This window comes from Schistocerca serialis, chromosome 5 (assembly GCF_023864345.2).
Source record: "Schistocerca serialis cubense isolate TAMUIC-IGC-003099 chromosome 5, iqSchSeri2.2, whole genome shotgun sequence".
NCBI lineage: Eukaryota > Metazoa > Arthropoda > Insecta > Orthoptera > Acrididae > Schistocerca > Schistocerca serialis.
The window spans coordinates 265411445-265423954 of NC_064642.1; the positions used below are offsets into that span (position 1 = coordinate 265411445).

Sequence of the window (12510 nt, forward strand, 5' to 3'; positions counted from 1 at the left end):
GTACGAGTTCGGGCATAGCGTGTGCGTTCGCACAAGAAGGTCAATGGCCGGGAAGCCATATTTTAACTATATATGACGGTAGTATCTGTTCCCGAAAGAACAGTTACCGTGGATGACCATGCAGCTTTGCTAGAAATGAAATGATAATTAAATGGACACCCTAGCTGCAAACAGGCGTTGATGTACTTCATTGGGGACATGTTGAAAATGTGTGCCTCGACCGGGACTCGAACCCGGGATCTCCTGCTTACATGGCAGACGCTCTATCCATCTTTTTTTTTTTTTTTTTTTTTTTTTTTTTTTTTATTGTGCGCTGATACGAAACTTCCTGGCAGATTAAAACTGTGTGCCGGACCGAGACTCGAACTCGGGAACTTTGCCTTTCTCGGGCAAGTGCTCCACCAACTTTTTTTTTTCCACTTTTTTTTTTTGCTATTTTTTTTATTTTGTATTATTATTTATTTTAACATTTGCGCCAATTTGTAATAAGAAAGAATGAACAAAGTGTATATCATTGCTAGGCTGCTGTAGCGCAATATAAGAAATGAAATGTCTTCTTGAGGATTTTTGATTTTGCTTTTTTTTTTTTTTTTGCCAAGTAGTAAACAGAAATTGTTATGGTGCACAAAAGACTATCACTTCATAATTGAAGGAAGGTTGCTCCGCTCGCTCCGCGAGAGAAGGGAAATGTGAAAGCGAAAATGGGAAAGAAAAAATGCCTTCTGCATTGGTGAGCATCTGAATAGTATCGTAAAATTGCGGCAAGTGCTAAAGTCCCAGGAAGCAAATGGGAGTCATACATACAGGTCACTGGCAACCTCTGCGATCCGAAAGATTGTATTTGAAGCATTTAACCGTTAATTATGATGTTCAGCATATTTCCAAATATCCTCCTGTAGTCACAGTGTTGTCTCATTTTAAAGTGTTCAATTTCTATGTAAGAATAATAGTCGAGGAAAGTAGCATGCCTATTCTGCATAATAAACGATGCTGTGTGGCCCATGATCCACGTTGCAGCGTTGTTTTTTTTTCTCGTGGATATCTCAGTTTTTGTGGCTGAATGAGCTCTAAAAGATCTACACCACAGGGCGTCGTACGGTCTATCACCGACAATCGTTGACGAAGAAATGTAGTAATTTCTTCTGCATGTCCGCACGTGAACCTATGAAGAAGCGTATCGACCCTTCCGCATGCGTCACAGTTGGGCGTTGGATGAAGGCCAATTTTATGTAGCTTTTCATTCGTTGCTACTTTATCGTTGACTGTTAGGTACCAGTCGGCTATGACGCGTGACGGTAACACGTCGCTGTGCACATTCCGCCATACTATACTCCAATGTGTATGTGGATGTTTTTCTTCGAGACGATTCCTGTGGTTTGTTGTCGTGAGAAGGCCATAAAGCTTCCTGTTCGTCAGGCTTCCGTTATCGACGATGTTGTGTCGAATGTAGCTCATTTCCATGTAGTACAGTCGCACATATCGGTAAGCAAGTGAAATGCCGGCGATATTAACGGGTGGGTCAAGGCTATGAGGCTTCCACCGCTGAATGAGGTTTGTCATGATACTGGTCCTCCGGGTACGGAACTCCTTCCTGATGCGATTTAGGAGCAGGGTGACACATTTTTTGTGTACTTTAATGACGTTAAGGCCACCTTTAAACGAAGGTAAGGTTAAGGTATCGAATTGAACTTTGAAAATGTGCCCCCTAAAAAGAAACCAACATAACGCTTGTTGTATATTCTTGGCTAGATGGTCGGAGATGGGAAGAATTTGCGCCAAATAAGTCATCTTGCTCGTAATGGCGATCTCGATGGTCTTAACTTTCTGTAGTATGTTCAAGTCACGGTCGGAGTGAAGTATCAAAGCAGCACGTAATTTATTAAGCATGTGTGACCAGTTCTTCGTCAGGAATTTGTCTGGTTTGGCCTCAAAAGTAACACCGAGGGTTGTGTGAGAATCCTTGACCTTGCACCAGGTAACATGGGATATGTCTCCGATACCGCCACCGATCTGCAAAGCTGTGGTTTTAGTTCTATTGAGTATTGCTCCTGAAAGAAACGTGAATTTTTGTAAAAGAGTTTCCGCTGACAGAAGTTGTTGCGATGATGACACAGTTACGCATACATCGTCAGCATACGCAATGCATGGGATAGTGACAGACTGGACGCTAAGTCCGATCCCGCTATGCGCCAAGTTGTTCAGTAGCGGCTCCACTGCAATGGCGTACAAAATCATTGACAGAGGACATCCTTGGCGGACGGATTGCTCAATGGAAACTTCTTTTGTAAAGTGGCCATTAATGAGAATCCGTGAAGAGGCGTTTGTAGTAAGTTTGCGAATTAATTCTATGAGATGAAGTCCAAAACCTAGTTTCTTCATGCTTTTAAAGAGGAAGTCATGACGTACACGGTCATAAGCCTTCTCAAAATCTAGAAAGATCAGAGCGCCCTGTCCTTTGGTTTCAGCATACGAACAGATGATGTCCCTCAAATCGCAGGCTGCTGAGATTGCACTTCGGCCTTGCACTGCACTGTACTGGTAACTGCCCAAAACCTTGTACATAACGGTTTGCATCCTTAGCTTAATCGATCTGGTGATGATTTTGAAGTCGGCATTCAGGAGTGTGATGGGTCGCATGTTTTCGACCTTCCTGCTGTTCCCTTTTTTCGGTAAGGGCAGGATGATACCTTCCGTAAATGCCTTGGGTATAACTTCCAGGTGCCAGAGTTCATTCGCGATCTCGAGGAGCGTCGGACCGAGGAGGTTCCAGTAACGCTGGTAAAACTCAGCGCTGAGACCGTCGGGTCCTGGTGACTTCCCTTTCTTTGCACTGTGGACCGCCAGTCGGATTTCGTCCTCTGTGAAAAGAGATTCCAGATTTGCAGTATCCTGTTGCGACAAGCGACAGCTCAAGGTCCTAAGAAAATCGTCGCACGAGTGTTCATCAACGGCTTGCTTCTTGTAAAGTTGACTATAATAGTCGTAGACGTGCGAGATGATGTCACGTTGCTTCGTGATGGCATTCTCAGCGTCATCAACAACGGCTTCAATCAACATGGCTTTACACCGTTTCGTCGTTCTCAGGATGTGGTACAGAGAGGCCCGTTCTTCGGCGGCAACGTCCTTGGGGTGGGCTCGCACGATGATGCCTTGCATTCGTTGGCGTTGTATCGCCGTGATTTTCGCTTTATATCGTTTGATCTTTATGTCGATATCGCCAGAAGGATTGTTAGCGCGACTGTACAGTTCTCTCAAACAGCGATAATAAAACTCAATAGTCTGTTTCTGCCAAAAGCTTTTTTGTCGGGCGTAACTCATGAGGGTGAGGCGTAATTTAGGCTTAGCGCACTGAGTCCACCACTGGAGAGCGCTATCGTAACGACGTAGTTGCCGCTGGAGCTGTTGCCACGTCATGTTCACCTCCTCTTCAAGTTGGGCATCCTGCAGAAGGCTGACATTCAATTTCCAGTAGCCTTTCCCGCGGTATATTTGCTGGCGGCGTAGGTTAAGGTAACACTGATACGCACAATGGTCGGAGATGTTGACAGGAGCTATGTCACAGTTCACAGCGTGTCGCTGGAGGGCCTCGGACACATAGATCCTATCCAACCGACTGGCAGAATGACTAGTTACGAAGGTGTACGCTACCCGTTCACCGTGCAGTTGTTGCCATGTATCGTGAAGACGCATGCCATGAATTAAATGTTCAAGTTCGATACATCTGTTCGTGTGAGGAGTTTGGTCTCTGTCGTTAAGCACACAATTGAAGTCACCACCGAGGATGAGATGTGCACGATAAGCGCTAAGAAGAATGGGAACCTCGTTTTTATAAAATGTTGAGCGATCTCTCTTATGAGTGCTACCTGAGGGAGCGTACACGTTAACAATCTGCACACCATTCACTCGAAGAGAAATGCCACGACCACTAGGCAGCCGCTGCACATCCGTAAATGGTATACCGTCGCGCAGAAGTATGGCAGTGCCTACAGCATCCTGGAGATTGATGTTATCAATGAGAACGTAACCGGGCACTTCTAAGACTGTGATTACCTCCTGTAGGAGGGCAATGTCAACGCTGGTACCATACAAGAAATCAGTTAGCGAACGGAGTTTCACCGCACTGTGAATTCTATTGACGTTAAGTGTGGTAACGTTGTAGGTTTGGCTATCGCACATGATGGTTCAGAGGACAATGAGCTCTGTGTTGGATCGTCCTTCTCGACGTCTTTGAATCAAACTCGTTGGGAACGTCTGGAGTACTCAGAGAGTGGAAATGTCGCAGCGCGATGGTCATGCGCGAGAGCAGTTACTGCTGCATCTCCTCGTCCTGCTGCCACCACGGCTCATTGCTGTCGGGGTGCTTCGCGGTGCGCGCGCCGCCCTGCCCGCCACCGCCGGCTGAGTCTGTCAACGTGGTCGCATCCGCCTGACCAACACGCGGGGCTGCGACTGACGTCAGCGAGTTCCTGCGGGAGCGCTGCTGCAGCTGCTCGCTGCTCTGCTCGCTCTTCCTCTTAGCCGTTACGGTGCTCTGTTCCCTCTCAGCGCTCAGTAGTGCCTTCAGGTGTTTGGTCTGTTCACGAATGCGTTCTTGCCTCGCGGTGTCCTCGCAGCGCACGGAGCAAGAAGATTGAGGTTCAGTCTCGCTGCCACTTTCTGACATGTGTACGGGTCTCAAATCATCCGACTTTTCCTCTTTGCTACTATTCCCTTTGCTTCTCCTTCGGCGGCCTTTCTTCGTGTCTGCTGCAGTCTCTACCGATAGGGGCGGTTCAGGCAAACTGATCTGCACCCGCTCCTGTATCTCACACGGCTTAGTTTCAGAGGTGGCTGGCGCATCGTTGTTATCCAGCGGTAACTGCCCCGGTGAGGATGACGGTGCCGGATCGACGTCCGTCCTACCGCAAATGTCTTGGGCACTGCATTCCACCTGAACTGGCATCTCCGCCTCGCTAACACGTTCCGGCTGCCGAGGTGGTGGTACCGTCCCCGCGACTACCTCACTCAATAGCGGAACAAGCTTTTCACTACCGTCTGCAGGACGTTCCCGTGGAAGCTGAAATGGACGTCGACGTGTACAGTTCATCCGCAGATGTTCTGTTGAATGGCAGATCGAACAGGTAGGGGGTTGTCCAATGTAAGTTACCTGTGCACGACAGCCGCCAATGGTAACATACGAAGGTATATGCTTTTTTAAGTCCACACGTACACTTCGCACCCCGCTGTTAACTTGGTAGCGATATGCACTCGACCATTTTTCATTGGTAACCGACAAAACAACGCCGTACAGTGACAGAGAACGTGCTATCAGGTCATTAGGGCACTCAGGTGGCACATTAAATACCCTGACGGTTCTCACTCCGTATCCCGAAGGCACGATTTGGACATTGCTAATATTGCCATCATTATGACGAAATGGTCTCACACCAGCATGCTCCTCAACGAATTTCTCATAAGTGTCACTCGAAATAAATTTGATAAATAACGAGTACTGCACAAAGTCCAACTGGAACGTGTCGACTATATCTTCCGGCAATTTCAGATCCTCAAAAATCCACTCATGGATTTCGAAAGCCGTCGGTCGCAAGGCAGCACGATCGAAAACACACTGAACGCTGTTCGCTCTGTTAATTGTCGACATCTTACTTACAACAGTGGTACAGAAACAAACGTTAACAGCGTTCGCACACGCTGCGCAGCTCGCCACCGCAGCACTGCTCGCGACGTAAACACTGGCCCGCGCTACCGCCCGTCACCGCGCGATGTGCACTGGCCGAGTGCCGGAGCACGACGCCTGTCCATCTGAGCCACCGCGGGCACAGAGGATAGTGCGTCTGCAGGGACTTATCCGTTGCACGCTTCCCGTGAGATCCACATTCCCAACATGTCCACACGACTACATTCGTAGTGCGCCTAATAGATGTTTGCCCATCATACTCATTACTCGTGGCAGATTAATCTACCAAGTCCCGTACGAGTTCGGGCATAGCGTGTACGTTCGCACAAGAAGGTCAATGGCCGGGAAGTCATATTTTAACTATATATGACGGTAGTATCTGTTCCCGAAAGAACAGTTACCGTGGATGACCATGCAGCTTTGCTAGAAATGAAATGATAATCAAATGGACACCCTAGCTGCAAACAGGTGTTAATGTACTTCATTGGGGACATGTTGAAAATGTGTGCCCCGACCGGGACTCGAACCCGGGATCTCCTGCTTACATTGCAGACGTTCTATCCATCTTTTTTTTTCTTCTTTTTTTTCTTTTTTTTTCCTAATGAACCACTGCAGGAGCAGGACGACGGGTAGGGCAGGGGTGATACCCGAAGCCTCGCCATCCCGCCGCCACGCCCAAGCAACGTGTTCGAGTTCGAGGATCGAAGGATCAGGAAGAGGATGGAGTGGGTTTGTCGATGTTGTTCTTTTTATTTATTTATTTCTTTAATTTTTATAACATTTTTTTATTATAGATTTATTTTTGTTTCATTACAAAGAAAGATCCTACAACTGCCGTAGCCGAGCGTCCGAGTCGTCTTCTCTTCTGTTGGGAGGGTTTCCCCCCTATTCCGTCCGTAGAGGATCAATATGCTCCAGGATTCTTCTTCATTTTCAGCGTCTTATACCCGGAACGCCCCAGTGAGCAGGAGGATCCGCAAATAATGAACCTAAATAATTTGCGAAACGAGTTCTGTACTTCGGGTGGGGGCTGAAAGCTGCATGTGTCGTCATCAATAGGGACCAAAAGTCGAGTGTGCGTTTGGGAGCATCGCAAAATATGTAGTAAACGGCCATGCCTTATAGCCAGTTAACGGCGTTCGTTCTGATTGATGGAAAGTATACGACGTCGGGGCGCAATACGTCATGAGGGGAGATAGACTCCGGCAATCGCCGCAAGAGTAATGCCAGCATGCGCTGCGTCAGTAGCCAGCACTCGCTGGTCGCGGCACACGTCAGACGGTGTGCATCCGAGTCAGCGACTGAGCATGTCGGACACAAGGGGTCGTCCGTCAGATGTATGGAATGTAACCTCTGACGGGTAGCGAACTTCCCATTCACAACCACGTACCACAATGAACGCACCGTCGTGGGTAGAAAAGGCGTGTGTACCGCTCGCCACACCGGTGACCGTATTTACAGGTTGCCGCTGCTGATAGAGGCGATAATAGTCTTTTGTGCTGGGCTTCCGTGTCGTCGGAAGTTCTGACCGTAAGTAGCTGAAGTCAATAAAGAAGTCTCTGATGTGGGTGAGTGCCGGTGAAATGTGTCCTACAGAAACCGGGGGATGCAGAGAGTGTGGTGCCACTACCGCTATCAGGGTGCCCGTCAGAGTGGCGTGGGCAGAGGTCCACGTGCGATGCATAGTGTTTTAGATAAAGCGATCGCGCACGGTTATATACGTGAATTAAACCGATACCGCCCGCCCGCTGCGGCAGTGTCAGGGTGGCGTATCGGACTTTAAAAATCAGACCGGTGCTTACGAAATGTCCATATGCTGCTTGAAAACTGTCGGCCATCGTAGCTGTCAAGGGAAGGATATGCGCAAAATAGTTCAGTTTTGAGACAAGAGAGGTGTTGACATAACGTGTTCTGAGGAGCATATCCAAGCGACGCAGTTTGTTGTCCTGCAGCAGAGCACGTGTTTGGTGTAGGAGCCGGCGGTACGTAGCCGCCGCCGTGCGGCGGACATTGCTATAGAATTGTACTCCTAAACACTTGAGTACGGGCACCTCGTCAAAGGGCACCGCCGTTGTGTGGGAAATCCCCCCTCCGACATCCATGTATTTTGTCTTCTTCACGTTGATGACGCTCCCAGCGACCGCCCCGTACTGGCGTAGCCACTGTAGCGCCACATGCATTTCATCCTCTGATCTGGCCAGGAACACCACGTCATCGGCGAATGCACCACAACAAAAGGTCACGTCCCGCAAGGAGATACCAGTTAATCGCTGCCGTAGACCATGTAAAGCTGGTTCAAGCGCTGCAGCAAATAATATGCCCGACAGAGGGCACCCTTGTCGCACTGACCGTCCAACAACAATGTGACCAGACTGATAACCATTGACCATCATGCGGGAACGCGCTCCGTGGACCAGTCGAAGGACCACCTGTGCAGACTCCGGAGAGAGGCCCATGTGTTGCAAAACTGCGCGTAAGAAGCCGTGATCGACGCGGTCGAATGCGTGGTCAAAATCTACGGCGACAAGGGCGCCTCGTATTTTGCAGGCCGCCGTCAAAGCAATTACGCTGCGGTATGCTCCTAACGCCGTATGAATGTTGCTGACACCACCTAAACATGTCTGATCGGTGTGGATGGCTTTCCCGATAGCGGTCTGGAGACGCGCGCGGAGGATACGGGCGAAGATCTTGTAGTCGTTGTTGAGGAGTGTGAGTAGGCGAAAATCCTGCCACCTACAACCACCATTCGGTTTCGGAACTGGGATCAAGATGCCTTCTGTGAATTCTGTGGGGACAGTGAAATCAGGGCGGATCAGGTCTTGAAACATTTTGAGCCACTTGTCACCCATAAGGTGGTAAAAAGTGCGGTAGAATTCCAGGGGTAAACCGTCCGGTCCAGGCGACTTGTTCGGTGCTCCACGTGCCAAGGCCGATGTCAGCTCGTCGGGTGTAATGGGCAACAGCAGACTATCATCGGGTGCCACGTCCCGAGGGGCGGGAAAATCGTGCAACAGCTCGTCATAATCACGTACATTTCGCGGATCTTCCATGTACAAGGTCCCATAGTGTCTGGCGATGTCCGTTTGTGTCACTGCGCGCCCGCCGTCCTCCGTGTTTACCGCCGTAATGAGCTGACGTTTGCGGTGGCGCCTCTCGCGCACAGTGTGATACACCGACGCTGTTTCGTTGTGGATACAGTCTTGCACTCGCGCACGGATGCGGACACCGTCTAGCTGCTCTGTCCTGATGCGAAGTAGACGAGCTTTGATGCGTTGTACGGACATCTGACGTTCGGGAGACGGCGGTTGCGTCGCCAGCTCACATAACGCTGTATAGTAAAATTCCGATGTTGCCCTTTGCCAGTTCGATCTGTCACGCCCGTAAGCCATCAAGGTCTTTCGGAGGGCAGGTTTGACACATCCCAGCCACCGCAGCAACGTGGAAGCATACATAGGCAGGCGCCTGATACATCGACGCCACGTGTCAGTGACTGCTCGCCGACACTCTTCCTCGCGAAGGAGGGAGACGTTCAGCGTCCACGGGCCCCTGCTGCGTCTTGTGAGTTGTCGGGGCAAGGTGATAGTGCAGATGTACGCGAGATGGTCCGTGAAGGCCGTCGGCCAGAGTTCTTCATCACGGGTTGCTGTGCGGAGGGCACGCGAGACGTATATCCGGTCCAGATGACTGGCAGAATGGCTGGTAAAGTGCGTATATCCACTCTGGGTCCCATGATGTAAGAGCCATGTGTCGTGGAGCGCGAGGTCACGTATCAATGCTTGTAGAGCCGGGCATGGGACGTAATGCGGTATCTGGTCCTCGGGCCGCAAAACACTGTTAAAATCGCCGCCCACTATGTAATGGTCCATATTTCCTTGCAGAAGTGGGGCCAACTCCTCCGAATAGAAGACATGCCTGTCACCACGGTGCGAATTACCGGAGGGAGCGTAGACGTTAATGAGGCGCACTGCGCCAAGTGTGAGTGCGATGCCTCGCCCGTTCGGCAAGTAAGTCGCGTCCGTCGCGTCTATGCCATCTCGGAGAAGGATGGCCGTTCCTCCTGCGCCATCACCTACGGGTAGGCTGTACGTGGTGTAGCCATATAGGTCTAAACACAGCTCGGGACGGACCTCCTGGAGAAGGGCAATGTCCAAGTCTGCCGCTCTGATCATGTCGTGTAACATGCGGGTTTTGACAGTGGAGTGGACACCATTTACGTTGACTGTTCCCACACGGTATGACTGAGACATATCAAGTGGCGGAGGCAGTGTGCCGGTGCAATCCCACAGTGATCTCACACACCACACACCACACAGCCATCCATCTGCATGCTGTGCATTACTGTGCCGTAGGAGTCCCTGACTGGCAGAGCCCTCCGGGCTCAATGTCGGCCATGGGCTCTGGTGGAGATATCGATGTTTGCTGTGCATCATCTGCCTCCATATCGTCTGCCCAATCACCAAGAGACGATTGTGATGTCATTGGGGGCTGGACGCTTTCACAGGAGCCCACATTTTGGGAGTCGACGCAGTGCGCCTCGTTTCCTGGGCCACCAGATTTAGGAGAGTGTTCCTTGTCTTCAGGCACCTTCTGGTGAATGATGCCACTGGAGTCCGTTGCAATTGTGGGCGAGTCAACGAAGTCGATGTCTTCCGCCGGCTTCACATTCCTGTCCTGTTCGTCAGCTGACAATCGCCTCTTCTTGTGTCGCTTGGATGATTTTTGCTTTCGGGTCCGAGATTCGACATCCACTGGAGGGCGGGGCTCGACACAGTCTCGGTCGCTAGGAACCCCTGTGTCTGATCCCGACAGTGACGGTGGCTGGGTTCCCACGACGCTGCGGTGGGCGGAGGCTGTAGGAACCTCTGCACCGTTGGGCTGCGGCGTCGTCGACGGCGCTGACTCTCCAACGGAGCTGGCAGCGGCTTGAGGAGGTAGCAGGTTTTGATCATCCATCACATCATGTCGTGTCGCCTTCACATATGTTAGCGGGAGAGAGGTTATAGTGGATCGTTGGGGAAGTTCATTGCGGGGCACCTGAACGAGGTGGCGCTGCAGACACTCAGTTCTAACATGGCCCTCCTGGCCGCAGCCCGAGCAGGTCCTCGGTTGTCCATCATATATAACAATTGCGCGGCAGCCACCAACGAAAACATACGATGGAACGTGCTTCTTAAGTTCTATGCGCACTTGTCGTACCCCGTTAAGGACAGGGTACGTTTCGAATGTGTTCCATTTCTCCTCTGTGTGGCTCAGAACTGTGCCGTATGGCCGCAGCGCATCAACGACTAGGTTGGCAGGAACTTCGAACGGTAGTTCAAAGATGCGGACGGTACGCACCCCCAGACCAGCATGGTCAACTCCTACCACGCTCACGTTACCGTCTGCGTGACAGAAGCGAAAGCCGTTTGCAGATCGTTGGAGTAATCTGTCGCAGGCCGCTTCGTCAATCAGTTTGAGGTACACTGTGCTAGTTACAATAGACAGATGAATTCCTATCAGTTCTTGTGGTTCGATGTGCATGATGTCTCGTAGAAACCGTTCAATTTCATGGGCCTTCGGTCTCGTGTACGATGCGTTGAACGTTAGTTTGATTGTAGCTTTTCGATATGAGAACGCCATGTCGGGTCGGTACAGGTACTATACGGCAAGACAACGACGCGACCGCGCGCTAGCGGGTAAACAACAACACCTGCGGAGCACTGCCCGGCGCGCCGAGCCCGTCCGCACGGTAACACGGCTGAAAGCCGACTGTGCCCCGACCGGGACTCGAACCCGGGATCTCCTGCTTACATGGCAGACGCTCTATCCATCTGAGCCACCGCGGGCACAGAGGATAGTGCGTCTGCAGGGACTTATCCGTTGCACGCTTCCCGTGAGATCCACATTCCCAACATGTCCACACGACTACATTCGTAGTGCGCCTAATAGATGTTTGCCCATCATACTCATTACTCGTGGCAGATTAATCTGCCAAGTTCCGTACGAGTTCGGGCATAGCGTGTGCGTTCGCACAAGAAGGTCAATGGCCGGGAAGCCATATTTTAACTATATATGACGGTAGTATCTGTTCCCGAAAGAACAGTTACCGTGGATGACCATGCAGCTTTGCTAGAAATGAAATGATAGTTAAATGGACACCCTAGCTGCAAACAGGCGTTGATGTACTTCATTGGGGACATGTTAAAAATGTGTGCCCCGACCGGGACTCGAACCCGGGATCTCCTGCTTACATGGCAGACGCTCTATCCATCTGAGCCACCGCGAGCACAGAGGATAGTGCGTCTGCAGGGACTTATCCCTTGCACGCTTCCCGTGAGATCCACATTCCCAACATGTCCACACGACTACATTCGTAGTGCGCCTAATAGATGTTTGCCCATCATACTCATTACTCGTGGCAGATTAATCTACCAAGTCCCGTACGAGTTCGGGCATAGCGTGTGCGTTCGCACAAGAAGGTCAATGGCCGGGAAGCCATATTTTAACTATATATGACGGTAGTATCTGTTCCCGAAAGAACAGTTACCGTGGATGACCATGCAGCTTTGCTAGAAATGAAATGATAATTAAATGGACACCCTAGCTGCAAACAGGCGTTGATGTACTTCATTGGGGACATGTTGAAAAAGTGTGCCCCGACCGGGAACAGATACTACCGTCATATATAGTTAAAATATGGCTTCCCGGCCATTGACCTTCTTGTGCGAACGCACATGCTATGCCCGAACTCGTACGGGACTTGGTAGATTAATCTGCCACGAGTAATGAGTATGATGGGCAAACATCTATTAGGCGCACTACGAATGTAGTCGTGTGGACATGTCGGGAATGTG

At 50.5% G+C, this 12510-nt stretch overlaps 2 non-coding genes across 2 annotated transcripts; both read right to left on the minus strand.

The window, feature by feature from the left end:
- Positions 1-11428: 11428 nt before the first annotated feature.
- Positions 11429-11503, minus strand: Trnat-ugu (transfer RNA threonine (anticodon UGU)). Its single transcript has one exon. It is a non-coding gene; the product is annotated as a tRNA-Thr (tRNA).
- Positions 11504-11868: 365 nt separating this feature from the next.
- On the minus strand, positions 11869-11943 carry Trnat-ugu (transfer RNA threonine (anticodon UGU)). The gene has a single exon. It is a non-coding gene; the product is annotated as a tRNA-Thr (tRNA).
- Between the last annotated feature and the right edge of the window lie 567 nt (positions 11944-12510).